The sequence below is a fragment of the Tauraco erythrolophus genome, chromosome 7 (genome assembly GCF_009769465.1).
Source record: "Tauraco erythrolophus isolate bTauEry1 chromosome 7, bTauEry1.pri, whole genome shotgun sequence".
Lineage (NCBI taxonomy): Eukaryota > Metazoa > Chordata > Aves > Musophagiformes > Musophagidae > Tauraco > Tauraco erythrolophus.
The window spans coordinates 42,250,422-42,269,706 of NC_141471.1; the positions used below are offsets into that span (position 1 = coordinate 42,250,422).

General features: G+C 37.6%; 1 protein-coding gene across 1 annotated transcript in view; it reads right to left on the reverse strand.

The window, feature by feature from the left end:
• Positions 1-19,285, reverse strand: part of ZNF385D (zinc finger protein 385D) — a 440,538-nt gene that overhangs the window by 324,191 nt on the left and 97,062 nt on the right.

Consider the following 19,285-nt stretch of genomic DNA (forward strand, 5'->3'; position numbering starts at 1 on the left):
ACAAAATCTACAGCAAACAAGAACTTGGTGCAACCAAGCAACTCATTGTTTTTGGAAAGAAGTCACTGAACACTAATTTATTAAAAGAACAGATTTCTAGATTTAGAAAACTCCCACTTCAAACTTATCCAAGTTTTAAATTATTTTTTCAGGCTTCCTCTTTATTTCACCTTGAATAGTGGTTTTTGTTTTGTTTTGTTTTTTTAAATTTTAGCTAGGAATCTCCAGTGCAAGGATAGGTTGTTGCACACAGGCCAATACGACAGCTTCTTGTTCAAATAATCTAATCGGTGTAGTGATCTTAAGTAATCCTTTCCTGGTTACAGAAACATTGTGCATTCTAAGTGTTTGCTTAACATAGTAACAAAACAGAGTTAGACAAACCACGATGTATAAATTTACTGAGCCAGAGACACATTTAGAACTGTTGGCCAGAGCTTTGATCCCTTAAGCAGGAAAAATAAATACATAAATAAAAAGCAAGTTTCAGGTTCATCACTATTCTCTTCCTAGCACCAGAGGGTTTTAAGTAAATTTGCTCAGCTCAGGCAATCATTTACTAAGTAGCTGGATAAGACTTAATTAGATCATATTAGATCTGTTCTTTAGGTTACGCATATCAGTAAATTAAGAAATCTAACCTCAAATTGATTCAAAAAGTCAGCAACTCTTTTCCATTTCCCTTTTTGTGCTGCTGTGAGAGGCCAAGACACTGGTCTGAGTCCATCATTTCCCCTCAAGGTACTCCATGGACTGAGCTGCTTATTCAAGAGTGAAAGAGGTAAGCAGCATCTCAAGATTTTACCTGAATTTTCTTCCTAATCTCCATTTATCCCCATAAGTTTATGCATGCTACAAATAACGATCTGAGTTAGACTTCTACAGCATCAGGAAAGAGGGTCTAGCAGAATTTGCCAAGAGTTTAGTAAGCATCACAGTTTAATTAGCCTATTTATTTTTACTTATAGCTCCACTATAAGTCTCCTCAGCACAGTTGCTTTCAAACCCCTTCTCTTACCTTCCTTAAGTACACCTATAATGAAACTGAAACAAATTATTTGATGCACAGGAGAGAAAATGCCAAAAGGTCAAGACGTAGCTTCATTGTAACTACTTAAAAGAACAATGTGTTTCCGTTTTCTTTCACACCATAATATTAATGCAATACTAAGTTTCCCTCACAAAAATGGGCCGTTTAGCATATTAACTGCAAAGCATCTACTAAGTAACAAGAAAACACACTACTGTGAGTTACTGCATATTTACAGGACAACGTGAAGTTATGACCATTTATATCTAATCATCTGTGCAACGGTTTCTGTAAGGAACAAGAAAAAAGTGCTGAGGGTATTTGACAAAAATCCAGGCTATGTTTCAAATCCTCACATCCCATTCTGCAGATACGTTCAGCTACGTCCCATTATAAGCCTGAAAACCTGATATGCTGGTATTCTCTATAAAGGCAGAATAAATCCTTTATTGTGGATCCTTCCTGCCCTTCTGTCGCCCCCAAATAATTACTTTCTTTAATGCTCTCTTCTCCAAGAATAAATAGAGACTCAGCTAAAGCTGAAATGGAAGTCAAATATGACTGGGCTTGAATCTTTTTTTCCAGCTCATCCAGAGTTCCTGTGGTAAAGCCCATTAGGAGTGCATGAAAGCAGATAGTTCAAAGCCCACATAGTTATTCCTGGGTTTAAATACAGATTGAAAGTGAATGTCCTGTGGATAAATGCCTGTGAAAAACTCAGAGGAGAATAAGTGCTTTGGAGATTAAGAGATTTACTGTAACCTCTGTGAAAGCTGAACATTTAAAGGGCAGGAATTCTTCATTTTTCAATCAGCAAATTTAAAGCGGCAGAGATTTATACATTATCTCAGTGACTAATTAAAAGCCCTCTATATGTGTGTGCACACATGCATACATAAACTTATTTTTATAAATCAGATGATGTATATTACTAATAGATAATGCAACTATTCTGGTTAGCAAAATTAATAGAAATGTTACATGTCTTAATTTCTTTAAATGGCACTTTGGCTAGTTTATAGAACTACAGAATCATTTCGGTTGGAAATTGTGTTTACAATCACTGAGTCCAACCATGCTCTGTATTGCTCGAGATCTCTTGCTGAACTGAGGGCAAATAGCTCCTACTTCTTAATAGAACAATACACCCTCAGTGAAAGATGCCTCATATATAACTTGATTTTCTAACTCTTTTCTTTTTCTGTTTGCTCCATCATTTTTACCACTTATTACTTACAAAAAAAAACATAAACCTAAACATGCGGAGGAACTGCTATGACAAATCTGCCGGATTTTACTTACCCTCTTCTTGCCAATTCTTCCCTTTAAAGCAGGAAGATTGCAAGAACACCGAGGTATTCATGTGTACAAACAGCAAACATCTGTTGCACACCAAAGGCCAAACATAATAGTCACATGCTTGAAGATCTTGCTCTCCAAATAAGCCCATGCCACATACGGACAACAGCATATACTGAGTCCATCCACTGCGTGACTAATCTTGCTCATGCTTTGCTCTTTCTGAAATGATGAACATTCAGGAACTCTAATACACAAGCAAACCTTTGAAATGGAAATGTGACTGCAAATTTTTGCACATTCACCTGATTTGCTTGAGTGCTATGTATCAGAAAGGGTATCCAGATCTGAGAGACTCTCACCATTCTCTATGACCAGAGTCACCAGTTTGCCTACCCTTCACCTGTCCCTGTCCTACATTGCTCCCTCTCAAATTTTAGCCGAGGGCAGTATTCTCATAAACATCTTTGATACAGCAAATCCCTAAGGATTTTATCAGTGGGATTCATGTGAAAAATAAACACATTCACATTCTTACACATCTGATCTCACCTCCCAAAGGCATTTAAAAATCACGTATCAAGCCCTCAAGCATTTACTTAAGATAAACCCTTTCTGAGTTTGGCAGTAGCGGCTTCAGACACCAATGAATTGCCAGATAAATGAAGCATTCACCAGGGTGGTTATTTTTTTTCTAATTGTAAAAAGTCAAGGGTATTAAGATTTAATATACCTATGGAAATATTAAATTTTATACGTTAACAACTGTTGAACAATAAAAACTTGTTATTTTGATCTTCACAAGGAAGGGGGGGGGGAAACATTGTAAACTTCTGAGCAATTCTGTAAACATCATGAAAACGTGGCTGCCAACATTTTCAGTATTAATAGGGAGAGTCAGAAACGAAGCTGAAAAGGAGTTTCTAAGGGAATTATTTCTTTGCAATTTAATTTGTTAGAAAATAATGTCTGCATAGAAAGAATCACCAATAATGAAAAGCAAGGAGGAAAAACGGCTACATACTACAAGGATTTTTTTTCCTTCATAATACTGGTTTTATACACACTAAGGTTAACAATATTGTTATTTGTTTACAAAAGAACAGAGTCAGAATATAAGGAGGTTATGTACTTTCACCTGCAGCTTGTGCTGTGTACAGGTAAAAAGGAAAGTTTGATACACTTCTTCATTCCAGGACATATTTGGGTTTAAAACAGTAAGATGCTCTAGAGATGTGGCTTAAGATCCTCAAAAGATAGGAGAGCACTTCACAGTTCAATTAGTGGGTTTGGAAGATACAAAAACCATCAAGAACCTGACTGCTTTTTATTAATGTCACAGAAAGATTCTCCTAAATAAAGCCTAATATTGCCATACTGTGTATTCAGCACAATGGCTAAAATAGATACTTCTGTGGCAAAGAGAGCATAAGGAACTCCACATAACAATGTTCAGAAAAGGAGGGAGAGAAAGCCAAGGCCATTCACGTAAAGCATCAACTTCCACAAAACTGATTTTTTTTTCCTCAGTCATTTTTCCCCCTCCACCTCTTCTTCAGATAACATCTTGTGCACTCCCAAAGTGAATGTAGAACAAAAAAAAAACCAACAAGCTTTCATTTTAATTTTTGATGCTACTAATATTTTGTGCTATTTATAGTGTTACTCTCGAGTCTTCATACTCCTTCTGCCTTACATAGCAATAAGGGTAACAGAATCCCCATCCGGAAGATCACCAACATAGCAGATATAACATTACCATATGGTATTAAATAATTCCACAGGTATCATGATCTAATTAAACTAGTGCTAAAAGAACAACTGATGAAACTGCAGCATGACAAATATGCTACAGGGCTTTTTATAATCCAAAAGAGTTTTCTTCTAGAAGAGTACAAAGACTTAAGTATGCTTTATATTTCTATGAGAAAAGTTCCAAGGCTCACCTAACTTTATATGCAAGGAAACCTGGATTCCTCATAGGAAATGTGCAACTCATTGCTCAGTATTTTAGTGTTCAAAAAATGTTATCTAAACTGGGATAAATCCTTCTTGCACTGAGCCAGGCAGAAAGGGGTTTTTTTTGCATGATATCTCCTTGCTAGTATTTATCTGAGGTTAAAAATACAACGGAGGAGTGGATTTTCTTAAAACATAATTCCAGTTATTATAAACTTTATTTTTAAGTTATATGTCATGGATACATTATTTTTAAGCTCTGGATTAAAAACAAAGCAGAAAATCAAAATATTATGTAGATTCAAAAAGTTGAGAAATGTGATGGTTTAACTTTGAACTCTTTTCCCTGCTCAAAATCAAGCAGTTCTCAGACAAGTGTTTCACTAAAGTTTTCCTCAGATAAGGACTACAACTTCTTTTCCAAGTTCCTTGAAGACGTAGGAGGAAGAAATGAGAGGGAGGTAGGGCTGGGGAGAGCATTGGTTTCTTGCATGTCTTTCACTTTATCAGCTTGCAATGAAAGAATATTCCAACTTCTGCTAGGTAATCTACACCAACCTACTGGCATCTGGCAGAAGGAAGCCACCATCTGAGCAGGAAATATATGCACCAGGCGTTCAAGTGAACGTGAAATAGAAATTCTATTCAGGAAGCAAAAAATATTTTATGTTCTGTCAGGTTTTCTATTACTTTGACATAAAAGACAAACAGTTCACTCCCTTATCCCATAGTCTTCTCCACAGTTGTTCATTTACTCATTCTAATAGTGTTCTACATTTGTATTTACCTCTGCAAGTTAATCCCATCCTAAAAAAAAAAAAAAAAAAGAATTTTCATGCTTGAAAATCAAGAAAAGCACCAACCTAGCCTCATCTGAATCCTACTATTCCTTCATTTGTCAATATCCTCATGCCTCAGCGTCGATACTTTTATGCAGGATAAAAAAGGTAAGTTTGTTCAGGGGTTCATGCCACTGTTCACAGGGGGTTGCGAAGAGCATTTTATTACCAAAGAGTGAGCTTCTCCATGGGAGCCAAGGCCTTCTAAAGTTATCCATGAGATTAAACAGTATGAGTCTAACCTCACATTGTTACAGTAAAACAGTCCAGTAGGAAGCTGCTGTTGGCATAATTACTGCCCTCGGTATGGGTAATATCCTGCCTTTCCCATAAGGCTTCTTTGGGTCACAGTGGGTGGTTTTCAACCTTACACAATGTCAAGAGAAAAGGAGCCTTAGGAACCTCACTTTGTACACAAAATAAACAAACAGAGAACATTCCAAAATCCATGCTGTGCTTTGCATACATATTCCTGTCTGCTTTGGTCTCAAGAATGTTGTGAAATACTTTATTATCAAAGGAATATAAAGGACGAAGCAGATATAATTTGATTTTGCCCCCCGTCTTCAGAAACTGCACTATAAACTCCCCACTCTTGCCATTTCGTGTTTGCACATGCTGCCTCAGCTGTTACATTTTAATGGCATCTCATCTATAGCAGGTGAACTGCGGAGCGTGGAAAGCTCTGTCAGAACAGATTAACCAGAAATCCTTTGCATATCCACAAACAGTAAGTCATGGTGACAACTCTCTTTCTAAGTAACTTTAGAGATCAGCCAAACTTGATTACTCAAGCTGTCTACAATGACACTTAATAAAATATTCACGGTTGGCTGGCAAAAGAAGAAAGCAATATTATAGAATCATAGAATCATTTAGGTTGGAAACGATCATGAAGATCATCAAGTCCAACCATTAACCTAACACTACCAAGTCCACCACTAAACCACGTCCTTAAGCACCACGTATACACCTCTTTTAAATACCTCCAGGGATGGTGACCGAACCACTTCCCCATGCAGTCTGTTCCAATGCTAGACAACCCTTTTGGTGAAGAAATTTTTCCTCATATCCAGTCTAAACCTCCCCTGGTGCAACTTGAGGCCGTTTCCTCTTGTCCTACTGCTTCTTACTTGGGAGAAGAGACCAACAGCCACCTCACTACAACCTCCTTTCAAGTAGTTACAGAGAGCAGTAAGGTCTCCCCTGAGCCTCCTTTTGACCAGGCTCAACACCCTCAGTTGTTGTGCCCTCAACTCCCTCAGAGCAGTTCCCTCAGCTGCTCCCCATAACACTTGTGCTCTAGACCCTTCACCAGCTTCATTGCTCTTCTTCGGACATGCTCCAGCACCTCAATGTCTGTTTTGTAATGACAGGCCCAAAACTGAACACGATATCTGCGGTGCAGCCTCACCACTGTCAAGTGCACGGGGACAATCACTTCCCTAGTCCTACTGGCCATACTATTTCTGATACAAGCCAGGATGCTATCAGCCTTCTTGGTTACCTGGGCACACTGCCGGCTCATATTCAGCCACCTATCAACCAACAACCCCAGGTCCTTTTCCACTAGGCAGCTTTCCAGCCACTCTTCCCCAAGCCTGTAACATTGCATGGGGTTGTTGTGATCGAAATGCAGGACTCAGCACTTAGACTTGTTGAATCTCATACAATTGGCTTTGGCCCATCAGTTCAGCCTGTCCAGATCCCTCTGTAGAGCCTTCCTACCCTCAAGCAGATCAACACTCCTGCCCAACTTGGTGTTGTCTGCATACTTACTGAGAGTGTACTCAATTCCCTCATCCAGACCATTGGTAAAGATCTGAAACAGAACTGTCCCCAATACTGTAGGGTGAGCCCTGGGGAACATCACTTGTGACCAGCTGCCAGCTGGATCTGACTCCATTAGCCACAACTCTCTGGGCCTAGCCATCCAGCCAGTTTTTTACCCAGCAAAGAGTATGCCCATCCAAGCCATAAGCAGTTATTCTCTCCAGGAGAATGTTACAAGAAATGGTGTCAAAGGCTTTACTAAAGTCTGGGTAGGCAACATCTACAGCCTTTCTCTCATTGACTAAGCAGGTTACCTTGTCAAAGAAGGAGATCAGGTTAGACAAGTAGGATCTGCTTTTGATAAACCCATGCTGACTGGGTCTGATCACCTGGTTGTCCTGTACATGCCATAGGATGATACTCAGGATGATCTGCTCCATAACCTTCCCTGGCACTGAGGTCAGACTGACATGCCTGTAGTTCCATGAATCCTCCTTCTGGCCCTTCTTGTAGATGGGTGTCGCATTTGCTGACCTCTGGTCAACTGAGATCTCCCCAGTTCACCAGGACTGCTGCTAAATGATGGAAAGTGGTTTGGTGAGCACTTCTGCTAGCTCCCTTGGTACCGCTGGGTGGATCCCATCCAACCCCATAGACTTGTCTGTGTCTAAGTGGTGTAGCACGGGGCCAACCATTTCCCCTGGGATTATGGGGGCTTCATTCTGCTCCTCATCTCTATCTTCCAACTCAGGGGGTTGGGTACCCCAAGAATAACTGGTCTTACTATTAAAGAGTGAAGTAAAGAAGGCACAAAGTATCTCAAATCTTTTCGTCATCATTTGCCACTGTTTCCACCTGCATCCAATAGAGGATGGAGATTCTCCTTAGCCCTCCTTTTGCTGCTAATGTACTTATAGAAACAGTCAGATTAAGTTCTACTTGGGCTTCGGCCCTTATTATTTTTTCCCTGCATAACCTCATGACATCCTTGAAGTCCTCCTGAGTGGTCTTCCCCTCCTTCCAGAGATCATAAGCTGTTCTTTTTTTTGCTGAGTTCCAGCCAAAGCTCTGTTCAGCCAGGGTGATGATCTTCCCCACGGGCTTATCTTTCAGCACATGGGGACAGTTTGCTTCTGTGCCTTTAAGATTTCCTTCTTGAACAATGTCCAGCCTTCCTGGACTCCTTTGTCCTTCAGAACTGCCTCCCAAGGGACTCTTGTCAACCAGTCTCCTAAACAGGCCAAAGTCTGCCCTCCAGAGGTCCAAGGTAGCAGTTCTGCTGACTCCCTTCCTTACTTCTCCAAGAATCTAAAACTCTTATCATTTTGTTTATAGCCATCCATTGCAACACTCCAGTTGTGTAAGTCATCCCACCATGTTTCTGTGATGGCAACTATATCATAGTTTTCCATCTGAACAATGGCTTCCAGCTCCTCCTGTTTGTTGCCTACAATGCATGCATTTGTGTAGATGCACTTCAGTTGGGCTATTGATCTCACCAGATTTTTGAGGGGAAAAGCCCTAATTCCTATGACCATTATCAGGTGCTTCTATGGTTTCTAACACATCAATAAGCCTCATGTCTTTGCTGCTGCATGGATCTCCATCCCCTGCCTCAACCGAGATGGCAGACCAAAGGACCTCGCTAGCATACTGTCCCTCAAACATTGGTGTGTCATTCCCAGGCTTATCTCTAGGTGAACTTGGTTTTATCTCTTTCCCCCTTCAAATATAGTTTAAAGCTCTTTCAATGAGCCCTGCTAACTCCTGTGCAAAGATCCTTTTCCCCTTTTGGGACAGGTGTACCCTGTCAGTCACCAGCAGGCCTGATGTCATACACACCAACCCATGATGAAAAAACTCAAAATTCTGCTGGTGACACCAGACTCGGAGCCAGGTATTCATCTGCTGGCTTTTCCTGTTTCTCCCCTCATCATTCACTGCAACTGGAAGGATAGAGAGCAACACTACTTGTGCTCCTGATCCCTTGGGATCAGTCATCCCAAGGCCTTGAAGTCTCTCCTGATTGCCCTCAGGCTTCTTGTTGTAACTTCATTGCTGCCTACCTGAAAAAACAATAACAGATAGAAATCTGAGGGCCGTACCAGGGTAGGAAGCTTTCTCTTCACATCTTCAACCTAGGCCCCAGGGAGGCAGCAGACTTCCCTAAGAAATGGGTCCAGCCTGCATATTGGGCCATCTTTTCCCTTTGAAAGGGAGTCTACTAGGACAATGACTCATCTTTTCTTCTTTATGGCAGCAGTTTTGACACAGAGCACAGGCTGGCTTAACCTCAGCAACACCTCCAAGCTAGATGAACCATCATCCTCCTTATTAAGATCATCCTCCAAAGAAATTTAAAAAAGAGAGGATATATGAAGGGATATATGTTTTTACCAAAATATACCATGGATATCTTAATAGCACTGAACAGTAACTATACCACTTCATATTCCGAGTGGAAAAAAAAACACATTCTTGCATAAAGATATGATGATTTAGTAATCCTATCAACAGCTAACATACTCCTAGAGATCTGTCAAAAGTAATAATGCCTATTCTTGTTAAGTATTTGTTTACATCAGTCATAACATAATATGAATACTAAAGTGCAAGAGGCTTTCTTGAGTGTATTGAATAAAAAATACAAAGATTTAAGAAAAAACACCTTACATCATACTGTGTAAGAGCAGGTCCTCTGGACTATAAAATTTGCAAGATCAGTGAATAACACTGAATTAGAAGAAACGCAACTCAGCTTTCCAGAGCCGTTAAGGATTGGGAAGCTTATTCCTACTGATATTCACTTCAAAACATTATCAATATGACATTTGATTTGACAAAATAAACACATATTGTTTGGAAAATTCCTTTCAAAAATAAATTATTACAGTTCTTCAGCAAAAACACATCCGCTACCATTTTGTAAGATTAAAAAGTAAGTAGCTGCTCACTACTGTACAGGACTGACTGAGCAAATGCAGAGATGGTGCACAAGTATGTTCCCTATAAAGCACAGCCCTAGAATCTTCTTCCAGACTAGCCTAAAAGCTAACGTATTTCTATGTAAACTAAGAATAAAATGTGCCATGATTTTTATGTGTATATAATTATACAATATATAATTGCTATACTCAGAAGCACATGCATTCAAATGTAACCTGACCCTCTAGTACTCTGTAAACATGGTCAATGGATTTTGTAGCGTGGGCTGTGTGCAACAGCAAAGGAATCACAAAAGCAGTGAATTATTTCCCCCACAACAGATTTACAAGTATATAACAGATTAAACTAACCTTAGGTCCAAATTTTCAGCCTGTATCAGAAGACAAAGTAATTTATAACTATTTCAATTTACCTCCAATCTCACAGAGATAAAATTAAGAGAGTTAATCTGTTGAAATAAACTCTTCTGGCTTTTAAAAAATAAGGTGTTGGAAAAATTAAAACATTTTCTTATTGAATAGTACTGAGACTTCTATGTCAGCTCTAAACTTATATTATTGTTTTTTCTTTAGCTATAGCATTTTTTTTTTCCACAATCTTTTAATTTGGCATGTTCATAAGATCAGAGAGGCTTGCCACTATTCTTGAAATAATTTATTTCACAGTAGTAAGTCTTTAAATACCAATGCTGCAATTCTGAATAATACATATTTTGCAAAGCCTGGCAGTTCTGGGATCTTTTCTTTGGCTTTCTCAATCACATTTTATCTGTTTGTGACAAGGGTCACTGACATCAAGAGTCACTGATAAAAACAAATAAAATACAATGAATTATTATGTTTGGGTTTTTTTTTCATAAAAATTTCAAGATTTCAAAACATCAGGAATACTCTGTGTACTGATGTGTTGTACTTTTGATACTAAATTACAATGACAATCCTAAATAGACATCTATATGTTCCCCTCAACATACAAAAATTATTTTAATTAATGCTAATTTAATTTCATGATGGGATGTGATCTGTGAGGAAGAGAAAGCATCACACACAAAACCAAAAATCACAAAAAAATTCGATATCAATTATTGTATCACTTTTTTAAATGAGCTGTTTACATGGCAGGGTCTAGTGTTGACATTTTCAATGGTTTACATTAAAAGTTAACGTACTTCAAGAAAAATACATGTGAATGGCTATTAATACTGGCTTAGCCTGTCTTAACACATCATTGAACAACATGGTATCTGTTCTTTCTTACTGCATCCTATAGCATCTGTTTCTCCCTCTGTCACCACTAAAAACAGAAGAAAAGTCTAAAAACAAGATCCATGTATACTAGTAGCTTTGTTCCTAGATTTCCTCTTTAAGAGGACAAGAATTTTATTTTGATAATCTGTAACTAGATAGACTGTAACACACATCAACAGCAGTTCTGACTATGCAACAGGCAATTTGATAAAAAAATAAAAACACTGGAGTAGGCTTCAATACTTCATTTTACATCTCAAAGCCTTTCTAAGAATACAGATTTTTATGTATTTGTTTTGCTTCTGTCAACACCAGTGACTTGACATTCAGAGAGGAGTTCTCTTAGCATTTTTTTTTTCTTTTTAAACATACAGCTACGAAGAAAAGTCCAAGTCTTGGGCTGTATATAACTTGCTTCTGATGTAAATTAAGCAACTAGGCCCCTGAATCTTTAAAACTGAAGTTTTCCCAGTGTCTCTTCTACAGAACCTTAGAATAACTTATTCCAGTGCTTACCCACTTTTAAAGTGAAGTTCTGAATGTTTTTTTTCCATAAATCTAATCAGAATCTCCCTTCCTGCAACTTGTGACTATCTCTTCTTGTCCTTTCACTGCACACATCTGTCTTCTCTCTAAAATCCCTCTAGGAAGATGAAGACTGCAACAGGAACCCCCATTAGCCCTTCTTCTCTTCACAGTAAACAAAACCAGCTTTGTCAACTTCTCTTCATGAGTTGTGTGCTCCAGCAATCTCATCATCTTAGTGATGCTACTACAAACTCTACCCTTTTTGCTTATGTCTTGTACTGGGCTCTCAGAAATGGACACAGTACTCCACATATGATCTCAAAAGTGCAGAGTGAATAGTCATCACTTCCTTCAAACTATAACACATTGTTTTTCAGATTTAGCCCAGTGTGCAGTTAAGCCTTCATTTCTACAAATGCTCATGAATCATGTTCAACTTGTTGTCCATGAGGACACCCAAGTCCTTTTTCACAAAGTTGCTCTCCAGTCATTCAGTCCCCAGCCTGTACTTGTGCACGTTCCAGGTGTAGGACTTGATGATTTTGCATCTGTTGAACTTCATGAGGTTACTGCTGGGGCACACCTGCAGCTTGTTGAGGCTCCTGTGAATGGTAGCATTGTACTCCATCATACTAATGATTTTCCCATGTTTAGCGTCACCTGCAGATTTGGTAGGTGTGCACTCCGTCCTACCACCAAGGTCACTAATGAACATGTTAAACAGCATTAGCCTCACTATCAATTCTTTGAGAATGCCATAACCAATCTGCTTGTTAAGGCTGTGAAAGGTTGATCACTACACTTGGAACATAACAAATTTGGCCAGCTTCTAATTTACTTTGCATTCCGCTCATCCAGCCCTTATCTCACTCTTTAAAAAAAACAACAACAACAAAAAAACAAACCAAAAAGAAAATCCAAACAACACCCTAGAGAAAAACTAGGACAAAGTTCTACTGTCTTTCCTCAGTGGAAAACACATCTAATGCACAATGCAAGCTGTCAAGGTTCAAATCTCTATTGAATTTGAGAACAGGAATGGAAATGAAAGGAGAAATTTTTTATCTTTTTTTTTGTTTTTAATAATATTGCTATCTCTATTGGAATAGAGTGAGAATTACTTGGAGGTAGGGATGGGGTTCTGGGGTTCTCCTGGCAAAAGAGAGACAGATGAGTTGCTAAGTGTTCCCAAGAACAATTACAGATGGAACAGGTTCAACAGAAGATAACTAATACTACTCCGTTTCTGAATAATCTTTGACATTATATTCCATATAATAAATTTCATACCCTTCCCACTAGGGAGGCTTGCACTTAAAGACATATTATCCTGATAAAAAGTGTCAAAAAAAAATTTAATTTTGATTACAGAACAAAGAATTAGATTAGCAAGTGAGCTGCTTTGCTTACCATTGGTGTATCTTTCCAGCTCTCTAATTTCATATATATGGAAAAAACAGAGCAGAAATCTTGATTACGTCTATATATCTTCAATGCTGTCTGCATGGGGCCTCTAGCCAGGCTAACATGCAAGCATTAGTGCAAGAAACAAAGAAAAGACTTTATACAGATTAACTCATTCCCACAGTAGCAGTGTGAACTGTAGATTAGAATTGATGCTTCCTCGAAGATGTAAACTGAACTGGCATAAACGTGTGTGAACATAAATTAAAGTTTCTCAGTATAGTGAGGAAGTGGTGGTCTCCTCTTGAAATCAACAGGAGTTTGTAATTGATTTCTTTGAAGCTGATCTTAAAACTCTGATCTTGAGATATATATCCCCCTATTGTGCAACACATGTCAGAGGATAAAAAAATTAACTAAAGGTTTCAGTGACATGACTATCAGGAGGACAGTATATTTTGAATCAGAGGAGTAAAAGGCCATATATAAGAAAAGGTCAGCATTACTGAAACGTGTCATATTTGATAATATCAGTTTTATTTTTTTTCTACTATAGCTCTAAAATTCTGCTTAAATTCTGTGGTATCCTAAGAATTAAAAAATTAATGCCACACAAGAGGTACAAAATTATCCTTTTACAGCCTCACTGAGGAATATAGACCTCTATTTGGCATAAGAAAAATAACTGAATATGGGAAAAGCTAGATCTCAGGAAATTAATACTGGGAAGTGTTGATAAACTTAGCATGTTGTCATGACTCATAGAAGATTTGTTGCCTACCAGATGCCAGTGCAGAAAAAATAATCCCATCACATTAAAAGAAGACAAGTTACTGAGAAGGTCTGGAAGGAAGCCATGGTCATCATAATCTATATTGGACCTAGTGATATAAGCAGAACTAAATGAAGATCCTGCAAAACAGGTCTCAACAGTTGATCTCTACTTGCATGTAGAGCAAACAAAATGCCAGCCTTCTCAGAAATGAGGCTGGTGCCACACTCAGGAAGAAGCAAAGAATGGCAGACTAACATCTCAGAACAGTTCAGGAACAACACAATGGACAAAGATTTCTCCCAGAGTGACTGAATCTTATACAGCTAGTTTAGTATCGATTATCAGTATTCCTGCTACAGCATAAAACATTAAGACAACACTTACCTAAAACAGCATTAACTTTAAAACAGAGAAACAAACAAGTTCAGATAAATAGGGTGTATGGCAGGTTCTAGCCTGAAGCCATTTTTCCAGGAGGAGAAAAAAACAAATAAAAGAAAAAACTAAGACAAGTCAAGTGATTAAAAAGAAGCTATACCAATGCTAAGTAGAGATGCAAAGAGAGTAAGACGACAGCTTTCCAGCTTTTTGCAAGCATATATTTCTCATGGACAAACATCCAAGCCCTATGGATGGAGACAACTTGTTAAGCATCTTGCTTTGGAGATGGAGAGCACTCTAGACAGCTAGAGATAATAAAAGAGAATCTGTGCAGTCTCATTCAGGGAGAAAACTAGAACAAACCCAATTCTTTGTAACTTTTTCAATGTGCAGTGAGACTTGTTTAGACCCTGATCAGATGTTCTTGATGGTTGAAACTCTTCATATACCTTAAATGGTCTGATTCATAATAAACTGCCACAGAAGGTTTTATTCAGTTGTCACCTAAGATGGCAGGAAAGAAAGGAATTTGCCAGTTGAGACCAAAACCATACTTCAACAAAGGCCATAAGCATGTTCTTAAGTCCACTTCATAAAAAATAAGGAACTTCAGAAAAACTTTGAGCATATTTGGCCATAAATTGGTACTTATTCCCCAGCTCCTGAAGTATTAATCACAACTAATAACCAGTTTTCTAAGCTCCTATGATTTTTTTCTTTTCATTCTGTCATGCTATTCAGTGAACCAATTACCAGATAGACTACATGAAAAATTGTTTAACTACTATGAATTTCTCCTCCTCAAATCCAAAAGTAAGTTTTGCAGATTACTAAAATATGTTATTTTTGTGACTGTCTGGAATTATTGAAGTTATACTGGGTGCACTAATTAAACTTCCTCCCCAGCCTTCCCACAACTTGTTACAATAGGGTTTACCTATGATTCATCTATATTAAAATTTAGTAATGCCCCTCTGAATTCATTTGTAATATGAAGCAGTCAGCTAGCTATAGTAAGTCTACAATGGACATTTGCACACACAAAGAATTTGTCCACAATTATCACCCATCCATCCATCATTTTTGGTATACTCACAAAGCCATGTGGATCCTACTGTACTTATTAGGGAAAACATGAACATCTTGTATGTAGCTGGTGTGAGCTGGCTCTTTCTTAAGCTTAACTCATTCAATGATACACAAGTTACCTTGTGATAAAACTTTGTGCTGAACTACGATATCATATATGGTGGATATTATATTTCTAAATATAATAAAAAATAAATAAATTCTGCAAAACCAAGTAGTGCTTTAAAAGCATATCTTGCTTGAAGAAGTGCTCTTAAAAGCAGAAACTATGTTAATAGTTCACTAACTGGAATAGGAACATGATGAAAACAGACAAGTGCTTTGAAATAAGAAGAAAGATTTACATCTGGGAGCATTAGAATTGACAACACACTGCCCTCAGCAAGTCTTACTTGTCCAAATATCTCCAGCTTTGATGTTTAGGAGGTATTACAGAATACCCAGAAGGAACCTGCTGCGCTTCTTTACCAAATACTGGCATCTATGACCCACAAAATAGAGGCTTAAAACCAGAGGATAACTCATATTGGATTTACTGTTAACTGGCCATGAGGCTCTGCATCAGAACATGACATTTAAAAAAAAAAGTTTGCATCCACAAAACAGTAAAATAGTTATTACGGTGCAACTTTTTGCTTTTTCTTGAGAAGAACCTGTTGCAGGTCACTGCTAGAGACATGACTTCCAGAGACATCTCAAGCAATGAAAACAGCAGGTGACACCACTTGCCCGAAAGCTATAGCTTGGTACTTTAACATCTTAAAATTTCCTCTGACCAGTGTACAAAAATTCACTGCACAGATATGATGGAATTGTCACCTCAAGAGTTGTTGTAGGAAACTACATTCAACCACCAAGTACAGTTGGGGAAAAAAAAAAGTGAAACAAATTTTGCTCATATTTTAGTGTATATTTCAGTATAACAGAAACAATTAAATTGTTATTTATTCTTAAGCAATATCTAGTGCTTAATTAAGAAATTTGCTTTCTGCAATTAGCAAGAGATTAAAAAATAAAAGGATATTTAATTTCAATCTTTTCCCTTTCTTTCTTCCATGTGCTTACTGTCCTTGTTCAAAGTACAACAGAATTTTACTAAGATGAAATTTCACTAAAAAAAAAAGTTGTAGGCAGGTTTAGTTTTAAAGAAAGTAAATCAAACTTGCTAAACTGAATGTTTTTTTGTCTGGGTTATGAATTCAGAGAGCTAAACTACTGTGAAATGCCTCACTGGCTCCTATGCTTCAAAAGAATAATGTTTCAGAAATCAATTTTTTAAAGTGAAAGGAATTCCATGAATTTTTTGGGATTTCTCATCTCCATTATTTTTCCACTTGTTATCTGATGTATTGTAGGAAGTATTGCAGAGGAAAGCAAGGCTTTCTAAGTGGGTTAAGACATAAAAGGCAATTATTAGGAGGAAGGAACATGGAAAACTGTGTTACTCCCAAGCACAGACAGTTCAGTAACAGAAGTGTTGATGTCTCACCATGTCCTGTTAAGTCATCACAAATAACTGTACCAAGTAATGACACAAGAAACATGGGTTCACATCATTGCTGTGACTGCACAGTGTGCTGTTCTGAGGTGGCTCTGCCCCAGGAAGGAACTAAGTGGGTATCATACAGTAAAGCTGCCAAGCTGACAGAGAAGCAACTAGCAAAACTTTTTAAAGTAAATCTGGTGAGTTGTTAAAATTCAGTACAGATACCAATACTGCAGCAAAGAATTGCTGCTTTTAACCCCATAACACACATTATTTTTTAATTGTATATTTGCAGAGGTTAATAGGCTTTGTGCTTCAGCACTTACCTTAGGAAATTAGGCAGAGTTATTAAAGTATAGTAACATGCTCTGTTATTCATGTCCAGTAGATAAAACCTACTTTACACAGTTTGAAGGTGATGACTATATAGCATGACAGCTTTAATTATACAGTCAAATGCTAATAGAGCTGAACTCTACCTCGGTTCAGCAGTCCATTTCAAATCATTTGGGAATAAGACATGGGCTGTTGCTTCATGTAAATCAATCCTCCGTTTCTATTACCCATGATATAAACCACCCAAACCCACCCAGTTCTGTGGCAATAATTCAGAGATGAAACAAAACAAGGAGAAGTCAAAATTCAAACTCTTTTCCCAACCTTTCCCTGCTTGTTAGATCCAAGTGAGCACACAACTTTGCAAAGGCATATACAAACCCATAGTACCATCCACAAATCGCTGTATTTGGAAACGAGGTTTTCTTGTGAGTATTGCAAGCACTCCATTCATTCAACACAAGGTATCATCAATAACTACTGATGATGAAGCCTTAGAAGACAATCGCATAAAGCAGCGCCTTTACTTAGTTTTAATTTACAGCAGAATTTATTCTTAAGAACAATTAGACCATTAACCTGGACATTGAGCATCACAGCTGTCTTCTATGACAATCAGACTTCTACACAATACTAGTCTCATAAATAAAGGAGTCTACTGACATACATTGAATAAACAACACTGTGCATGTTTAACAGTTACTTCAGTTACATCACTGACCTTCAAAAAGCATTATTTGTGTGCATATGATAAACTGAAAGGGTCAAGTCAATTTTTTTTTTTTTTCAGTCATGGTCATATGTCACTTGTGCTTGCTGCAGTCTCATCGACAAAACACTCATTTGTCTGAAAAGACATTGCCCATATTTCAGATATACTAGTTTTGACAAAACCTATTATTGTGAAAGCTCTGTCAGGTTCCGATTTCTATTTGACTTAGGAAAGGGATCTCAAACAGGGTCTCTGTTCAAGGTGTGGAAAGGGTGGTTACTCAAGCATTCAGTTCTAATTTAATTCTAACTTTCAGCAAGCAATATTTAATATTGGTCTTTATTTCATTCCTAATGTTCAGTTTAAAAAAAAAACACACCTGAAATCTCAAAGTTTAGTGACACGGGAAAATCACTTCTTTATGCTCTTCCCTACCTTATTCTCTCAGTGGATCACTACTTTTGATGATAATCAAAGATATGTCAGATTTGAAAAGCCACAAGTTTCAGGTGACCCCCCAAAATAACTGCATTTTGAAACAAAGAGCTAGATAGTCAGCTATTTCTGACCACATAGATGCAGCTATACATGACATAGCGATACTTTTAAGGAGGCCATAAGAAACATGCTGATACACTATTACTACTTTGATCCTCTCTAGAATATAAATTTCGAAACATGATTAAAGCCCTTTGACACTAATTTCAGCATTGCTTAATTACTAATTTTTTCATTACTATGGATAAAAGCAGAAAAATGAACTGTAGAAAAACACTATCATCAGCAAAATTGTTGTGCTAATAACAACAACAACATTTTACCTTAACTGAAGATAGTGATAACATTAGATTGTATTTATTTGGTTATAGAAAGAAGGCATTTGTGGATAACCATATTGCACCTTTAATCAGTTGGGAAATCAATTTTTATGCATTTTCACAGCTCCTACTAATGGTAGCTGTGTTCTTCCTGAGTCTGAACTATGAACAGTGCCAAACATTATAATTTTGCCTTTAAGTGGCAGAACTATTTCTTTTCTTCATTGTTAAGGGTGGGGTTTTTTTGCTTTGTTTTCTTGTCTTGTTTTAAAGAAACAAGCAACACCTTGTAAGTAGCAAAGCTCTAGCATCCAACACACATCAGCAACATACCCTCATTATTCCCATCTCTTAAAGCCAGGACAAAGCATAGATTATTAAAATTCCTCTTAAATTCCATCTAAGGATTAGTGTTCTGCACATCCTTCTGCAGATGGGGAAAAAAGCAACTCATGGCACAAAATAATAAGTGATGTGTGTGGTCTGAATAAAGAAAGTCTGAAAGTCCCAAGTACATCATATTAAGACTATCATGTCTATGACATGGTGCATAGAAACAGAACAATACAGTACAACTCCACCCATAGCAAAGCAAAGTTAAGCATTACCTGTTATGAAATTGAGAAAATTATAACATTGTAATCTGTTTTGTTTTTTTTTTTT